The 17,678-nt window shown below is 37.4% G+C and overlaps 1 protein-coding gene and 2 long non-coding RNA genes across 5 annotated transcripts in view; 2 read left to right on the forward strand and 1 right to left on the reverse strand.

The window, feature by feature from the left end:
* LOC109172857 (girdin-like) overlaps nucleotides 1-17,678 on the forward strand; it is a 104,165-nt gene that overhangs the window by 55,246 nt on the left and 31,241 nt on the right. The gene's annotated exons all lie outside the window — the stretch shown is intronic.
* LOC109172865 lies at nucleotides 3,335-3,851 on the forward strand. Of its 2 annotated transcripts, none has more exons than XR_002052800.1 (3): nucleotides 3,335-3,437; nucleotides 3,583-3,686; nucleotides 3,826-3,846. It is a non-coding gene; the product is annotated as an uncharacterized LOC109172865 (long non-coding RNA). The 2 variants fall into 2 exon arrangements; XR_002052799.1 differs by having other exon boundaries at nucleotides 3,338-3,437; nucleotides 3,583-3,682; nucleotides 3,826-3,851.
* Nucleotides 13,995-16,954, reverse strand: LOC109172871. The gene is made up of 3 exons (XR_002052806.1): nucleotides 16,865-16,954; nucleotides 15,888-15,893; nucleotides 13,995-14,006 (listed from the first exon to the last, which is right to left on the reverse strand). It is a non-coding gene; the product is annotated as an uncharacterized LOC109172871 (long non-coding RNA).

Consider the following 17,678-nt stretch of genomic DNA (forward strand, 5'->3'; position numbering starts at 1 on the left):
AAAACAAGTACATCCAAATATTTTGGGTGGGAGATGAAAAAGAGGTTTAGTCAGATACACTGTAGAATAAGGAATTTGACCTTGAAGGACAGACGAAGGCATCCGATTGATCAGGAAACATGCTGTATGAACAGCATCAGACCAAAAAGCTTTAGACACTTTCATTTGAAACAAAATTGCCCGAGCCACTTCTAACAAATGACGGTTTTTCCTTTCTGCCACTCCATTCTGCTGAGGTGTACATGCACACGAGGATTGATGAACTATCCCATGTTGGCCCATAAAAGTGGAAAAGGGTTTAGAGAAATACTCTTGTGCATTGTCACTACGCACACACTTAATGGTTTTATTAAACTGGGTTTTGATCTCAGCACACAAATTACAAAAAATTGTAAACAACTCATCTCTAGATTTCATAAGATATAACCACGTACATCTAGAGAAGTCGTCCACAAAAGTTACGAAATATCTAAACCCATTTTTCCCTGTGACATGGCAAGGACCCCAGACATCAGAATGAACAAGTTCAAATACAGATCGTACTCTTTTATTGACACGAGGAGGGTAGGAAACCCGACAATGCATAGCAAACTCACACGACTCACACTGCAAAGTAGACAGTGATTCTAAGCTAGGGAAGAGTTTCTTTAGGACCGACAGTGATGGGTGACCATACCGACAATGTAGCTGGAAAAGAGAGGTATCACTCAACATGGCCTTTGGCGGAGATATAGATTGTTCTAACACATACAGTCCTCCGACTTCCTTCCCCTTACCAATAATCTTCTTCGTCAAAAGATCCTGAAAGAAACAGTAACCCGGAAAAAATGAGACAGAACAATTCAAAGATCGTGTGATCTGGCTAACAGAGAGCAAATTAAAGGGAAACTTTGGAAGATATAATATAGATGACAGGGGTAATGATGAGGCTGCACTACCTCTACCCAAAACTGAAACGGATGATCCATCTGCTAGAGTAACCATAACCCCAGATTTAGATGGAGAATATGTGGATAAAACCTTAGAATTACCTTTCATATGGTCACTAGCTCCGGAGTCAATGACCCACTGTGTAGATGAAGAAGACACACATGCAACAGGATTACCTGTTTGGACAAAGGTTGCAAAAGAAGACGGTTGATTGGATGGAAACTGGGATGGAGACTGCATAGGAGAAGACATTTTCAGTTGATTGAATGCCGCTAACTCCTCATCTGTCATAATTACCATATGTCCTTCAGATCCAGAGGTTGTGTTAGCAAACCTTTGTTGCCTGGGTGGTTTAGGACATTGATTTTTGAAATGGCCTGGTTCTCCACAATTGAAACATACCCTTGGTCCTCCACGACCTCCTCCACGGCCTCTTCCACCACGTCCTCGATGACGACCACCTCCACCTCGACTATTATACCCTTCATTAGTATAATTTCCTTGAGATACAAACGCACTTCCATCACTATTGCTCCCTTGTGATATAAAAACACTCTTCTCAACCGGTTCATTATTGTCAAGACTTATTGCTGCATTTTGTATCTGAGAGAACACTTGGTCCAACGACCCTAATTCCTTGTTTCCCAGCAATTGTGACCTAAGAATCTCATATTCTTTGTCAAGTCCGGAAATCCAACTAAAAGCAATTAACTGATCACGTTGTGTTTTCATTGTTTTCACATAAGTTGTAATAGGCATTGCAGTACATAAAGCTTCACTTAAACTTTAAAAATCATAATAGTAGTCTCTCAGATCTCGACCTTTTTGATTATGTCTGTAGACATCTTGAGACAACTGATATAATTTTCTTAAATTACTTGTCCCACTGAACCATTCAGACACTAATTCCCACACTGCTTTAACCGTGGTACAATGTTGCATTGATAAAATTACCTTCCTATCAATACAATTAATTACCCGTGATAATAAAGCTTTATCATCTGCTTCCCATTCTTTATTATCTGCAGGACAATCTTGATCTAAATGGTCCCCTTTACCCATTCCATCTAAATTAATTTTAACCAAGAATTTCCATTCAGCAAAATTAGACCCATCAACAGTCAATATTACATCAATTAATTTAGATGGAGTAGATACAACAGTAATATTCCTATTACTTCCTTCTGCCATACCGCCTATTCAAGTTGAACCCAGGAATGCAAACCCAAAATCTTAAGGAGAAGCAACAGTTCTATTCACGTTCATCCCACGACTGCAAACCCTAAGTGCAAACATCCACAAACCAAAACTCCAGAAACCATACCTGAGCAGAACCTACTCCACACGGCGAGTCCCCCGGAGCAATCGCCGTCGACGAAGGTGGGCGGAGAACGCCTCACGCGCCGGCGCGTGGCGTCGGAGCAGCTGGACGGCGGCGGCGCGTGGTGGCGCGTGGAAGCTCCGATGGCGATGCGGCTCAAGTTCCGGCGTCGCCTCCTCTTTCCGAGCACGGCCTATTACTTCACTCTCGCCGGCTCTGATACCATGTAGCTAGAAAGAGAGGATATCAACCAATGTGTTTGTTCTATTTTCTGTGTGTTCTCCTTCACTGCTATACATAGATATATATACTACTACAATGGACAGTTTTACAACTCTTCACTTCCTAGCCTATTTATTTCTATGCCTTTCCATCTTCTATAACAGTTTATATCTAACATCTTGAATTGAATCGGGAAGGTGGACCAGCTTGCCTCTGTGTTCTTCTTTTAGTTCATCATGTGGATGGTGCCCGTGTATTATCACTCTTGTCGGAAATGTTCCTGATGATGCAATAGTTGTTTCGTTTCAGGCAGGTTATCAAGAAGTTAAATAGCACAACATAGGAGGAATCAAATCCGAACTTCTCAGTAGCTGTGGTGTGTAAAAGTATTCGTCTTAGAGCATTTTTTTCCCTATTTCGAACGCTATGGCTGGTTAGCTTATTGTTTTCTTGTTGGTTTTGTCCTTCATTGCTTTCTGCTCCCTCACGTTCAGCAATTATCTGCAGGAGAAAAGAAATCGCCTTAGGAAACGTGTGCATTCCTGTTAGGTTTGGTAGTTAATACGTGTTTTCAACGCTTCCATGTCACTTGATTGCTCTACACATTTTTGTGCAGGCGAACATTTTACCTCATTATTGTTTCGATCTCCCAGAAACTCTCTTACCACAGGTATCTCTTCCAACTCTTCTTTTCGTAGTCCCCTCAAATGCTGAGCACAAGGCATGCATTTTGTCGGGATGGTGAGTTGAACAAAAGGAACGACTAAATAACAGTGAGTAGATGGTTATATACAGGAGTGCCCGCAATGATGAAATCGTATCGGAGTTACCTGACGAAAATTGGAAAGAAATCCTCTTGCTTCGCACTGTGAATGGCTGCGGGATATTAAATATCACTCCCAGTTCCGCAACCATTTCTGGAGGTCCCAATTTTGACAGGAACTGTTTACATCAGTTTATGTTAGTGAACAATCCCATTTGCTTTTGCGTATGATTTAACTTTCTCCCCTTTCAGTTGTTTCAGAATTTGGAATTGTATGGAATCGAAGCTATAACAATTAACAACTAACTTGTTCTGTTCGGTTTTTGTATGCTAAAACATCCTGCAGTTGTAAAAGGTTGTAAGGATACTATGTTGCAGAAGTAGAAGGGAAGCAGAAGAGAAGAACAATACAAACCACTGGACCAGATACAATGACATAGAAATCTGTTGGTATTTCGTTTTGGATAATGATATTAACTTTGGGTGGAAAGTATTCTGCTTTTAATTCAGATACCTGTGTAACAACCATAAAAACGTACACCTATGTTGTTACCATCTCTAATTTGTAATCCCGCCATAAATTTTGCAGATCAAGATTTGGAACAAGGATGAAGATGGAAAAAAATATATGTTACCAACTGAAGAATGAAGTCCTTAGATACACCAACTGAACAAGGATTTTGTAGTCCCCTCAAATGCTGAGCAATGACAGATCTTATCATCGCCTTCGGCAGGTTTTCCAGCACTTGTTGCTGCAACTCTGCTGTCTTAAATTTCAGTGTCATATGAGCCAGCATTTGTTCCTTCAGCCCTTCTGGAAGTCGATTCTTGCTCGCGTATCCTAGTATATTGTTGATGGCATCTCTCTGCACAAAAACATCCAACTATTAGAGCAAGATCCCACCATCATGTCCCCACGAGTAGCTCAGTTGGTAACTGGGTGACAGATTGTGGGCAAGAACATAAGATTGAGCCCTGACAGTTGCAATTGGGGGTGTTTTACCCCGTGTGGACACCAGGCATTGGTCCTTCCACCTAATGGATTGCTGAGTCACGGTCGCTGAATCATCGTGATTAACACCTCCACAATCCTGTGCCGGGGGGACCCTCGGGGCGAGAGATTTTGTCCACCCACCATCATGCAAGTATGGGCTAGTAAATGTTTGCAACCATAATCTGTGAAGAAAAAGGACAAGTACCATGGCAAAAGTTCTCACTGCACTGTGGACAATGAGATTGGTCACATTTCCAATCAAGTAAGCTATGAGGCCAATGTTGAAGAGCATGTAGAAAATGGTGAAGACCTTCTCTACAGTATTACGGGCACACAGATCTCCATAGCCAACTGTAGTGAGAGTGACAAGGGACCAATGCACAGAGTAAACCAAACCACACACTTCTATCTTTGAAATCTTGAACCTTAAATCCAATCCATGTATTGTATGAATCATGGTAGTGTGTTGCAAGCCAAAAGTAGAAGCAGCCGGCAGAGTGGACCGCAAATAAAGTCACCTGAGATGAGAACTCTCACTGTAAAATTTAAACTTTTAGTCGAGATAAAACACATTTTTAATGTATATTGTACATACTTATATTAGCTTAGCTTGAAGGTTCTCGTCCAGAAGTAGCTGAAGCGAGTGTCCTTCTCTAGCCGGGAGAAGAATGCACTGACTCTACTATACGGAGCCACCATAGTCGAAGTAGGTTGAGAAAGTCGAACACCTGATGACCATGGTGTATATAGTTTGGAAGGGTATAGTTGAAGTTATATCCATCAGGAAACCTAGATGTGTAACATGCCTTCAAGCAACATGAAATATGGTTTCATGATCATATGTTGTGCTAAATAAGTCTATTTACATAGACTAATCAGATCGAGTTTTTTATTTGAAATGATCTTTTTGACTCTTCATTCGGAGAATCTGATTTTTTTTTTTTTTTTTTATGAATTATTGAAAGTAGTCAATAATATCAGGTACCACTAGATTACCTCAAAGCAATTTTGTTGTGATCATCCACAAGCAAATAGGTGGATTTGTCCAAGTAAGCTACAAAGAAAGTGAGGATAATATCAACACCAAAGAAAGCATCCACCACTAAGTCAACGGGCTGGAATGATCCCGTTGCCACCTTTCTAAATGCGAGCTCGAATGGGGATGACCATGCAGAGTACACCACAAAGATCACAAGAAATACTTGCCACACCCTACAATAATCGTTTCAAAATTAGATAAATGTGTATAAACAGTTTCTGAAATTAAAAATCCATTTCAGATTAGATTGATTTATTCTATGCTTTTCGGTTGGTTTTTGGATTGACGGGTCTAGCCAACTTAAAGTACTTGATTTAGTACATAAATATCTCACAATAGAATATTATAAATAAGTCATCAATTAAATAAAAAAGACTTTCATATAAAATTAAATTTGAAACTTGTAATTACCCGGTTAGCATAATCAATACAAATGGGGTTGCCTCCATTCACATAAATCCCTAGTTGAATGTTTATTACATTCGCAAAAGGGACTTTTTTTTTTTTGTCAAGTCATGAGGTGTCCTGAGCAAGTCCAAATTATAAGAGACACATTCTCGTACCATACTCAGACTAATCTCCATTCACACCGAATCGACCCAATTAGTTTTTTCATACGAGAAGGGGGTTCGAACTCTCGACTTCTTTTAAAGAATGAGAGTGAACGAGTATTCACGCCAAACAAGTTGATTACAAGGGACATCCTACATGTGATGTTCTCCACTATTAAAGGTGCATTTGGAATTACTATTAGAGTAGTTAAAGCGGTTTACTGCTTCAACCGTTTTCATAATTAAGGTCATTTAGATGAATATTTTTTTTTACAAAATAGTATGTGTTTATATTCCTGTAACCCCCCACTAGTAATAGAGGTGTCATCATATTGCATAATAGTTGATATGAATACTTTTTTTTTTTAATTAACTAGAGAAGTAAAAGTCTAATAAGATCGATCCAACTACTCTCCCAAACAAAGTTTGTATATAATTTAACTTCAATGACAACTGTTCGACTTTTACTATTTATAAGATATGTATATGATTTAACTTCAATGACATTGGTCCAACTCTCCACTATTTCTAGGCAAATTATCGGTCCACACAGTTGTGTGGACCACAGTTCAAAACATCGTCGTGAATATTATGAGTAAAAATAATGTATATTATGTGAATAATGTACACTATGTGTTAGAATAATGTGCATTACGTGTTAGAATAATAAAATATCTAGGGTAATATAATGTACATTATTTTTAAAATAATATACATTAGGTTTTAAAATAATGTACATTACCCTTTAGAATAGTGTACATTATATTTTAGAATAATGTACATTATAAATTATAAAAATATATGTTGCAACTGGGCACGAAAAAAAAAATTAAGCAAAATATTTCTATGTATACTACAACATATAAATATTAATATTTCACCTAAAAATTACCTTTTTCTTGTGCTAATTAAATTAAAATTCTTGAAAGAAAAAAAAAATAGTTTACATGCCGGATTGTTGGAAAAAATCAAATTCCAACTAGAGATGAGATCAAAAGGCTTTATTCAAGCCCGAGCTCGTGAGGGGCGCACCTGCGGGCACGAATGTCGTTCGGAAGCTATCACAAGTTTTGGCCATGTTGGTCCCGGTAGTGTTATAGCGAGAGTCTAGAGGGGGGGGGTGAATAGACTCTTTTCGTGTTTTGCTAAATAACAACCTTTCGGAGATTTAGCGCAGCGGAAATGTTAAATTCGTTTTACTTGCTTTACACGGTTTGACGTTATAAAGGAAACTTTCGGTATTGTCGCGAAAGATAATATGATGTAGTAAGTAAATAGAGTGAGTAAGAGATAGGGAGACGAGAGTTTTATAGTGGTTCGGCCAACTTTGCCTACTCCACTCTTCTTCCACAACTTATGGAAGGTTTGCACTATCACTCGTTAGTACAAATACACGAAAGCTTCCTTGATCACTAAGTCGGACAGCTTTCGTAGGTTTTTCAACTCCATGAGTTTACTCCGCCTCTATCAACGTCTTCTTCAGAGTTGAGGTTGGTAGAAAATAATTTCTGATTTCTCCAACGTGATGAAGTCTTGACTGATGAGGGATGATTGCTTCGTACAAGTTGCAAGACTTCTTCAAGGTGTAAGATGAGGATTAATGAACTTCTTCAAGTATCTTCACACCTTAACAATGGTTCACAAAAGCTTGAGAGAACTGAGAAGGTTTAAGAGCTTTTGCTTGATAGATAGATCGAGTGAAAAGAACCAGCACCTTCTTAGTTGTTGAAGGTGGGTTTATATAGGTGAGGAAAATTTCATCCGTTGGAGGGAGATGAATTTTCAAACCTATTATCCAGTGGGTAAGGATCGGGGAGCTTCCCGCATTAAATGCTCCATTAATGAGGTTTGTACCTTGTAGCCGTTGATGGCATGGAGAGCCTTTGAGTTTTGTCCTTTAGCTTCAGGAAATAGTACATCTTCATTTAATGCTCCTTGGTATGCGTGTCCCACAAGTTGAGGTCCTTTTGTTCCTAGGATGTTGTCAAGTCAGACAGTGGAGACATTCTTCTTGCTTTTGAGGAGGAAGAATGCCTTGAAGGATTGTCATAAATAAGACTGTCCTTTCGAGGTAGATGACAACTCCTGGTTATCTTTCGTTGTAGATGCTTCATGCTTCGTGTCTTGAGTCTTCTTTCGTCTTGATAGCCCTAACATCTAGGCATAACTCGTTTTCATGTGTTTGACTAGCTTAACACGAATTACAGTGTGAGTTATGGAAACTCTCGTCTAGGACGAAAGTGGCGATTAAAATTAATAAAGGTTAGGGGTCTACTTTCTAGGTTACATTGGTATCATCAAAATCCTAATACAAGTGTTCCTAACAATTTTCCCCTTTTTTATGATGCCAAAACCTATACTCTTCTTATAAGGCTGATAAAAGTCCCATAAATGATTTTCTATTACAAAGCAGCCATTATTGAGAGTTTACAAGTCGTTTCTTGATAAGTGCAAATGACAAAAAGACAATGTAAGTAACTCAGACAAGTAACACGAGATGTGTAACAATGGGAGTTTCATTTAAAGATAGTGAACATTACAAAAAATTTTAAGAAGGATATAAAAGAAAAGCATCTTACAAATCTAGAAGTTTCGACTTCTGTTGCTTAGCTTCTTCATGTTCACGAATGTCCCTTTCCTTTTGCTGTTTGAGCATTCTATCGGTGTCAATCTCCTCATTGATTCGTTCTCTGAAGATCTTGATTGGATTCGTCTTGACTAGATCTTCATGTTTTCCTTGGATGTTGAGACTTATGTAATTGTTGTAAGCCTCACGAATGTTTCCTCATGCAATTACTCCAGCCTTCCACCATGAGATGAGTTCGAAAGAATTCATTCCTTCTCTGTAGCTTTTTCCAGACTCGGCATGCACTTTGAAAGTTGCATTGTAGATGCACCATGCTCAAAATTTTTGGTTACTTTCATGAGATCTTCAATTAACTTCTTTACTCTTTCTCTTTCCTGTAGTTCATGCTCTCTCTTTCGAGCCTCTTCTTCATGTTTCTCCCATAGTTCTCTGTTCTGTCTCTTGATTCTTTCATTTTGGGTGCTTATATGATGTTGTCTAGTGTGATTGTCCTTTGTCTTCAACCAGACAGGAACATTGCAACCCTCAAAACATTTTCCACTACCTTCCTCATAAGGTTTAAACTCCACAAAGTTTCCTATGCCATCCATTGTTATCTTATTGTTCTTCATGAGCTTTTGCCTTAGGTTTGTCTTTTCTCTCTTGGAGAGCCCACTGAATACGAACTATGATTCAGAACCATAGGATTGACGGGGCTTGATAGGATGTGATCTGGGATGAGAAATGTGTGCCCCCGATTAGAGTAATGCCTTGATTGTGAAGGGTGTTGGCCATAGACTTGGATGGTGGATGTGAAGATTTTGCGCTTCTTTGTCCAGAGTCTCTTGGTGTATTGGACGGGGAGCGATCTCTCGTATTGTCCCTAGGATGATCATCATCCTTATCATCATTGTTTCTCTTTTCCCCCTTTTTGGCATCATCGGCACAAGTAGTAGGAGGCACAGTGGGCAGCTTATTTACTGCAATCAGAATGTCTTGCACATATCCGAGAATTTGAAGAGCATACTGTGCCAGTTGATATGTATTGTCATGCGTAGTCTCCATTTTGGAGCAAGCTAAGTCAACACGCTCCTTGAGGCTAAAGTACGAATGCTTGAGTTCGTGTTGTTGACGTGCCACTTTGTTGACAGAGGTATGGAGTTCATGAAGCTTCTTCGCCAATTGTTCGTTGAATTGTTGGTCAGGTTGAGCTTGTGGTGGAGGTTGAGGTTGCTCTTGTGGTGGCGGACGATACTGAGCTTGAGCAGCCATCAATTGATCCACCTTCTTGGATAAGTCTTCCATTACTTTGGTGTCCCTTTGTAGAAGAATTAAGTATTGCTGATGTGTAAGTTCGGCAGCATGAACCGTATCCCTCATGAGGTTCATGACGTTTCGTGGGGACAATGGTGGAGAGTCATCTTCAATATTTGTTTGTGGAGTATCAATCTGGTCTTCTTGAAATGGTGCATCCTTTTTGCCACCACTTGCTGAGCTAAGAAGTATTGGTGAGGCTTCCAGTTTGCCCTCACGTACAATTGCTTCCTCTCGTTTAATTGGAGTTTCGTCCATGGGTTGAACATGTGGAACGAGAGCACGAGACAGATCCTCAGGTTGATCATTTGAAACGTCTTCAGCTTGATGTGATGCTTCCCTTTTGTCATCACTTTTGGAGGATGATTCTTGAGATGGAGAGCCTTCGGGAACCACTTCATCGTAATCTGGACCAACTAAGAGAGGAGATTCACTGTCATAGTTCGGGTCAGCCCCATTATTGTCATCATGGCCTGAATCATCATCATCGTCGTCATCATCATCATTCTAATCATCTGCATCCTCAACATCGTTAGTTTCGTCTTCATCTTCATCACTACTCTTTTCGTCTTCTTCTTCGGCCGTGTCAATCTCTCGGCCTTGCTCATCTTTCGAGCCACTGACATTGCAGTTAGGATCATTTTGATGTTCTTTCTCCAGGATGGTTTTGACTTTGGATATCAACATGGCATATCGAACCATCTTCATTTCTTCGACAAATGCTGGGTCCAAGGGAGGTTTGTTAAGCTCAATACAAATCGGAGCTTTATCCTTTCCGAGAGTGTAATTGGTCATTTTGTAAGAAAAAACACGTCTTATTGTCTCAAGACGAAGTGCCTCATAGACATCCTTCGTGGCAATCCACTCTAGGGCAAACTTCTCTTCATCCTTCATGGCTTCAAAGGTTTCAATAAATGTTTCCAAAGGGGCTGTGCGCCATTTTTGCCATTGCAACACTCTGTTGTAGTCATTTTCAATAGACTCTCGAAGCACTTGATCTCTTGTTAGCGGTCTCGGTGTAGCTTCGGGAACAGATGTTGATGCTTTCGGGATGGTTGGAATATCAACTGTTATAATTGCTGTCTTATCTACCAACACAGGTTCTTGTGTCAAAGTATTCTTTACCTGCTCTGCATTGGTAGGTTCTTGTGGAAGAGATGGTACTTCAGTCAATTCAGCAGTCACTTCTTTCGTCTTTGCTGGCGAGCCAGGTTCTTGTGGAAGACTTAAGTGACCTGCCTCCGTTTCCATAGCAGCAGGTTCTTGTGTCGAACTCTGAATATTTCGCTCTGCTGAAATGGGTTCTTGTGGATGAAGGACTTGGGGAGAGCTTTAGCCAAGGTTGGGCACTTGTTGTTCAGAAGGTTTTTCTCGAGAGACTTCTTTCCGCTGACCTTCCCCCTGAGAAAATGCTTCTCTTGGGTTATCGTCCTCCTTCGGGGAGAGAGTTGGGCCAGATCTCGTTTTGACAGGAGAATGGAATCGTCCCATTTTCCCGAGAGTTGACAGAACCAAATTGTCTTCATCAGATGAATCTTCAACAACGACTGTGTCTGGAGGTGGAACAAGTGGGGTAGGAGTTCTCTTTTTTGTGGGAGATTTTGGTGATGTGGGAGTGGATTTACTGACAACATCTTTTTTCGTCTTAACCCGAGACGAGCGCTTTTCTTTCTTCTGCCTTTTCGGCTCTGGTTGGTCATCTTCTGATTCTTTTGGCGTTTTCGATTTTTGTTTGGTTTTAACCATCTCCAAAGGAATTCCCAACTCCAAGGCTTTCTGTTTGTCATAGCCGGAGGGCTTTTGCTTCATGTGGCAGGCTTTTGGTCCTGGCCGAATTCCTTTTCTCATAAGGACATCCTTTGTGACAAGCAGATGACTGACCAAGAATCCATAGCCCATTTTCTTCGTGATGTCACCAGGACTTTTTTTGTTGAAGGTAATGGTATGAACAAGGTTGTTGAAGATAACTTTCGACCAATCGACCTTGTGTTCGTGAAGGAATGCATGCAGCATTTTGAGCTTCTCCTTTGTGACATCGTCTGTTCCAGAAGTTTTGTGATCAACGATCTTATTGAAGATGTCAACAGTGAATTCGTAGTTCAGACGAAACCACTTCTTCTTCAAAGGCCATGTGATCTCCGTCTTCGAGGGTGCATGATCATTCTTGATGGTTTCATAAAACTCACTGGGGTCATAGTGGTAGAAGGAGAGGTTGGGCTTGTACGTTTCATCCTTCTGAGGAAACTCATATGCGGCTCGTATGTCCTCTGATGTGATAATCACTTGATGATTGTGAACTCTGGATGTGATGGTTAGTGTATCGGAGGAAACAGTTGCATTCATGTAAAATTGAGCAACATCAGTAGGGTACCATAAAGTATATAGGTGAGTGATAAACCTGTATAACCCAGTTTCTGTGAGCAGAGTGATGATCTTTTCTCCAAACTCGCGATTAAGAACGTATTCGAGGAACCCATGAGCATCCCACATACTTCCACCGGCGATAAGCAGAGCCCTGGATTCTATAAAGTCCAAATCTTCCGTGGGAAAGGAAGCTATTACCATGGTGGCTGGGGTTTCTTGTTCGGCATCGGAGGGAGTAGCTTTGGATTTCTTCGCCATTGTGAGAGAGTTTGATGAGAGAGGTATGAGAGATTAATTTTTTGGAGACGGAGGGTGAATGAAAAAGTTGAAGTATGATATGGGAAGGGTTTTTGTAGGGTTTGCGTGTTTCACGGGTTTTCAAATACGGGTGACCCGTAAGAGTGGTGGGTAGTTTGAATTTCAAACTTTCAACCGGTTCCACTTCTTCAAAAAGGTAACTGATCTGATTATAGGAGAGTGATAAGATCATGCTCAGATCAGTTTTGATCATTCCATATTAAATGTGGAGAGAGAAATCCACTCAAGTGCCTGTACGAGCATTAAATGCACATCAATTTATCTGTCAGACATCGTGGGGTAGTGGACCATTTTCCTCGGCCACACGATCCCCATGATGAAACGTGTAAACGCTTCAGATGAGTCATTTAATATGAAGCTTCTCAAGTACGACTGAAAACCGAAACAAGATAAACTTCACTTAACAAAAGATTTGTAAGACAAATAAAGTCAAACAAATCTTATACAAAACATACAACACTGAAGTTCCAATTAATTTTGCAAATATTGGAACACTGAAGTTAATTGTGTTAGAATGATGCTATTCTTCTCTTGTGACTTCTGCAAAGGGGATTTCTTCTGCAAAGAAATTATTATTTGAGAGAAGGGAAGATTGTCCACTTCGTGTTTGCAAAGTTGCAACTAAGGTTTCTCTCTAATTCTTGTTCATTATTTCAAAATATTAGTTTTTTGCCTTCTAATTCCATGTATTAATTTAATTAATTATTTATATTTGTACTCATTTTCAATTACTTTTCAAGGTTAAATTGCCAAATAATGAAAGCTGTGAAGAAGAAACTGCAGAAAACTCTGAAGAAGAATGCACGAGAAGCTCTAAAGTTTCTCTCTAATTCTTGTTCATTATTTCAAAATATTACGGAGTAGTTTTCTGCATTCTAATTCCACGTATTAATTCAAGTATTTATTTTTGTACTCATTTTCAATTACTTTTCAAGGTTGTGCCAAATAATGAAGGCTTTAAAGAAGAAACTGTAGAAAGTTCTGAAGGAGAAAATGTGGAAAGCTCTAAAGAAGAAAGTGTGGGAAGCTCTAAGGTTTCTCTCTAATTCTTGTTCCTTAATTCAAAATATTAAATTTTTGTCTTCTAATTCCATGTATTAATTTAATCATTTATATTTGTATTCATTTTCAATTATTTTTCAAGGTTGAATTGTCAAATAATGAAAGCTCTGAATTGAAAAAGTAGAAAGTGTGGAAAGCTCTAAAGAATAAAGCGTGGGAAGGTCTAAAGAATTAAGTGTTGAAAGCTCTCGTCAAGAAAGGTTGAAAGCTCGGAAGAGAGTGATGAAATATCTGAAGAAGAAGTTGTCGAAATCATTGAATGGATTCAAAGAATTGAAGAGGAAATTGTTGTAATATCTAAGAAGAAATTGAGTGAGGAATTCTTTAATTTTGGGTTTATTATAAATTTATGAAAGCCAAAGTGTGTAAGTATATATCTATGAAATTTGTGGTTAAACTCCATATTATCTTTTGCACTTAATTGCCTATTACTTTCTAATTTTATTTATAGACTTCATTGCAATTTTATCTTTCAGCTTTAGCTAGGTTCCTGGCTGAAGTTCATAAGTTCATCATTGCTGAATAAGGCCGATTTGATGAGTGTTTACCATAGTCCAAATTACTTCAATTCTCTAAATGAGTGAACCAATATAAGATAATAACTAATAACTTGAATGTTTAAAAATTAAACATAAACAACGTTGAATGGTTTGTTGTCACAAGGACTATTTTATTGTACTATCCAAAAGGTGGTTATTACAACAACAAATTAAAGGTGACATAAAGTATATAAAAGAATATAATGGCTTAAAGCCAAACTAGGAAGAGGAAAGTAAACAAATTCAGATAGAAATTAAATTGGCTATTTGGCATAAAGTATATCATCATGATGACTACTACTTCTTAGCTTCCCAATTGGACACCAAACATTTCTTATTATTTGTATTGTAAGCTTGTATGAAACTGTTTTCTTGGGGTAGTTGGTACTACAGTCTACAGGAGCCCTATGCAAAAAATAAATAAATAAATAAATAAATAAAAATACTCGTAAAATTTTATTTACGAGAAACTAAATATTTCATGTTTATTGCATTTTAATTACATGTGACACTCTTGACCGTACATTTGAATTATAGTGTTATAGTCATCCCTGTTAGTAATATTATTATTATTATTACTATTATTATTGATTACTACAATTGTAACACAATAATAATAATAATAATAATAATAATAATAATAATAATAATAATAATAATAATAATAATAATAATAATAATAATAATAATAATAATAATAATAATAATAACAATCCCCTCTTATCCCACCACCTACCCCTCCAATTATAGATCCGCCACACCCGCATGGGCAGCTCAACTGGTCACAGAGGTGAAACTTTAGAAGAATGACCAGGGATCGAGTCTCACCAGCGGCAGTGTGAGAGTAACCTCTCAAAGTGAGGGGGTTCCTTGTGCGCAGCGAGCACAGGTCTACCATAATTTACATCCTCTCAAATGCTCTGTCGGGTCGGTGTATGGGAGGCCCTTAATTTACATCCTCTCAAATGCTCTGTCGGGTCGGGGTATGGGAGGCCCTTAAGTTTGGGGTTCAGCCGGGAAGAATTATAGATCCGCCACGTTTCCTTCTCAATTGTCCTAAAAGTAGCTAATTTTACAAAACCTTTAGCAAAATTGACAAATATCGACCGAACAGTCTAGAAACTTAAAAGTCAAATGACTTTTATGTAATTTAAGTTGTTAGGTAAAGGGATAAGATAATTTATTCGATTGCTGGGAGGATAATTAAAGGGACGATAGAAGTCTTTAAAATTTTATTTCTAGCCTACTCAGTCAAGTTTTAATAGTTATGTTTAAAATTGGATAAAATTAGTAATTTTGAGGATAATTGGGGAGAAATATATGGTGTTATTGTGGGGAAAAAAGTAGACTAGATCACTATAAATTAAAGGTCAAAATTATCGTTTTCTAATCAATATTTATTAAAGTGTACAAATAATTGGCAAGTTGGTAATGGTGACAAATCATGCATTTTATTCTAAGATTTTCTATTCATTCATAATAGAGAATGCAATAAAGGAATGCTACATATAATAATAATAATACTCACAACAACCATATATGCACTATTGTTTTTTTAATCTATCACTTGGCATTTTTTTCTTTTTTCTTAGTATTTCTGCTGCAAGTTGGCATGTTATATAGCTAACATTTTATAGACCAGTTCTACAGATTACAAATGACTTTTTTTTTATAAATAAAAAATTTGAATGGTGACAATTACATAGCTCTGCCTTGCCATTTCTACCATTAATAATTCTTTAAGAAAACATTAGGCGTTGTTTGGTGTTCTGCTATCATAAGGCTTTTGTTAGTTTTTATTGAGTTTGATCATTGTGCACCTCCTCTAAAGCAATTAAGCAAACAAAGTAGTAGCTAGGTATATAATAATTTGAATCAATCAATTCAAGCAATTCTTTAGCAACAGTTTTCTTGTCAATGTTTTGCCAGTACTCTATATACATGGAAGAGCTAGCATTTGATTTGCTTTGCGTTGGGAGCATGTCGATGGTTGTGAACCTCTATTTAAATGGAATTTTAACCTTATTGGGATACTTTTTGACCCAAAACTTCAAGAAAATTATTCAAGACACTTTTGGAGAGTTTAACGACTTCAATTAATTAAGATTTCTTCAAATTTTACATCGCTACTCCATCAATATTTAACAATTATGTCAGGGATAAAAATAGTTTTTATTATTATTTTTTATTTTTTTGCAAAATAAGAAATTAATTTTCATTATCAGCAAGTAAGACATCCTACATAAACAATGGCAATCAGACAAAGAACCTGCGTCCCATATAATAATAGTCACACCAACCATATTGTTTTTTAATCAATCCCTTGGCATTTTTCTTGTGTTTCTACAGCAAGTTGGTACATTATATATATATATATATATATATATATATATATATATATATATAGCTAACATTTTATAGATCAATTCTAAAGATTGCAAATGACTTTTGGTTGTTTTGACCATTTTTGAGAGAAGAAAGAATTGTAATTTGATAGGAAAAGAATAAGGTAAGAATAAAGTAAAAATTTAAATTACATTACTTGATAGAGATGAATAGACTTATTAGGAATAAAAAGGGAATAAGTAATATAAAAATTAAAATGTCTTTTGTCTAATAATAATAATAATAATAATAATAATAATGATAATAATAATAATGAATTTGGGCTTGGTTGGTGTTCATGCTTGGTAAATTATACCTTGGATCAGGGTCTACCTTACATTGCAAATCTTGGTCCAAAAATAATCTTCAGATTATTATGTATCAGCAATTATTAAGTTATTTGTTTACATGTACAAAAATTGTTAACTGTATGTACATAAAGTGTTAACTGAAAATATAGATTTTTTGTATCAGATTTACATTTGTTTACATGTACAGAAACTGTTAACTGTAGGTACAGAATGTGATAATTGAAGGTACAAAATTTTTGTATTATAGTTCACAATGAAATATGAACACCGATCCATGGTATAAGAATTGGGTGTGCTCTAGCTGCTTTTAGCTTAAGTCGGTCCTCTCCCACTTTGTTTTTTTATTTTACGTCTTTGCCGGTTTTGGTGCAAGTCATCTTTTTGTATGACTATGGAGGGTTTGCTGCCACCTTTTGATTCATCCATAAAGTCTGAAGTTTTCTGCTAAATAATAATAATAGTAGTAATAATATAGTAATAGTAATAGTAATAGTAATAGAAATAGAAATAGTAATAGCAATAGCAATAGCAATAGCAAGACTATGTGGTCTAATGGTACTATGGTTGAACTTTTATTTGGAATGTTGTAAGTTTGAGCCTCACTGGTTTATAAATATATTCTTTTTTTTTTCCTTTGTTTTGTGTGGCTGGATTATAATTCATACGGTGGAGACTATGAATTGTAATTTATTGAATAACCAAACAATTTAGTATGGAATTACAATTCCATCCAACCGAACAATGTAGTTTCTCATTTCATAGAATTACATTGGCATTGGATTTCAATTCACGCCAACCAAACACCCCCAAAATACAATAGTTATTGTGACTGTGTTGACCACGGTCCAAAAACAACATCGTTTTGTTTAATTTTATTTTATTTTTTTTAACGCGCTCATTTGCAACATATATTTTTATAACTCATAATGTACACTATTCTAAAGTATAATGTACATTCAGGGACGGAGCCAGGAATTTTGTTGAGGGGGGGCGAAATAG

The sequence above is a fragment of the Ipomoea nil genome, unplaced genomic scaffold (genome assembly GCF_001879475.1).
Source record: "Ipomoea nil cultivar Tokyo-kokei standard unplaced genomic scaffold, Asagao_1.1 scaffold0436, whole genome shotgun sequence".
NCBI classification, from domain to species: Eukaryota; Viridiplantae; Streptophyta; class Magnoliopsida; order Solanales; family Convolvulaceae; genus Ipomoea; species Ipomoea nil.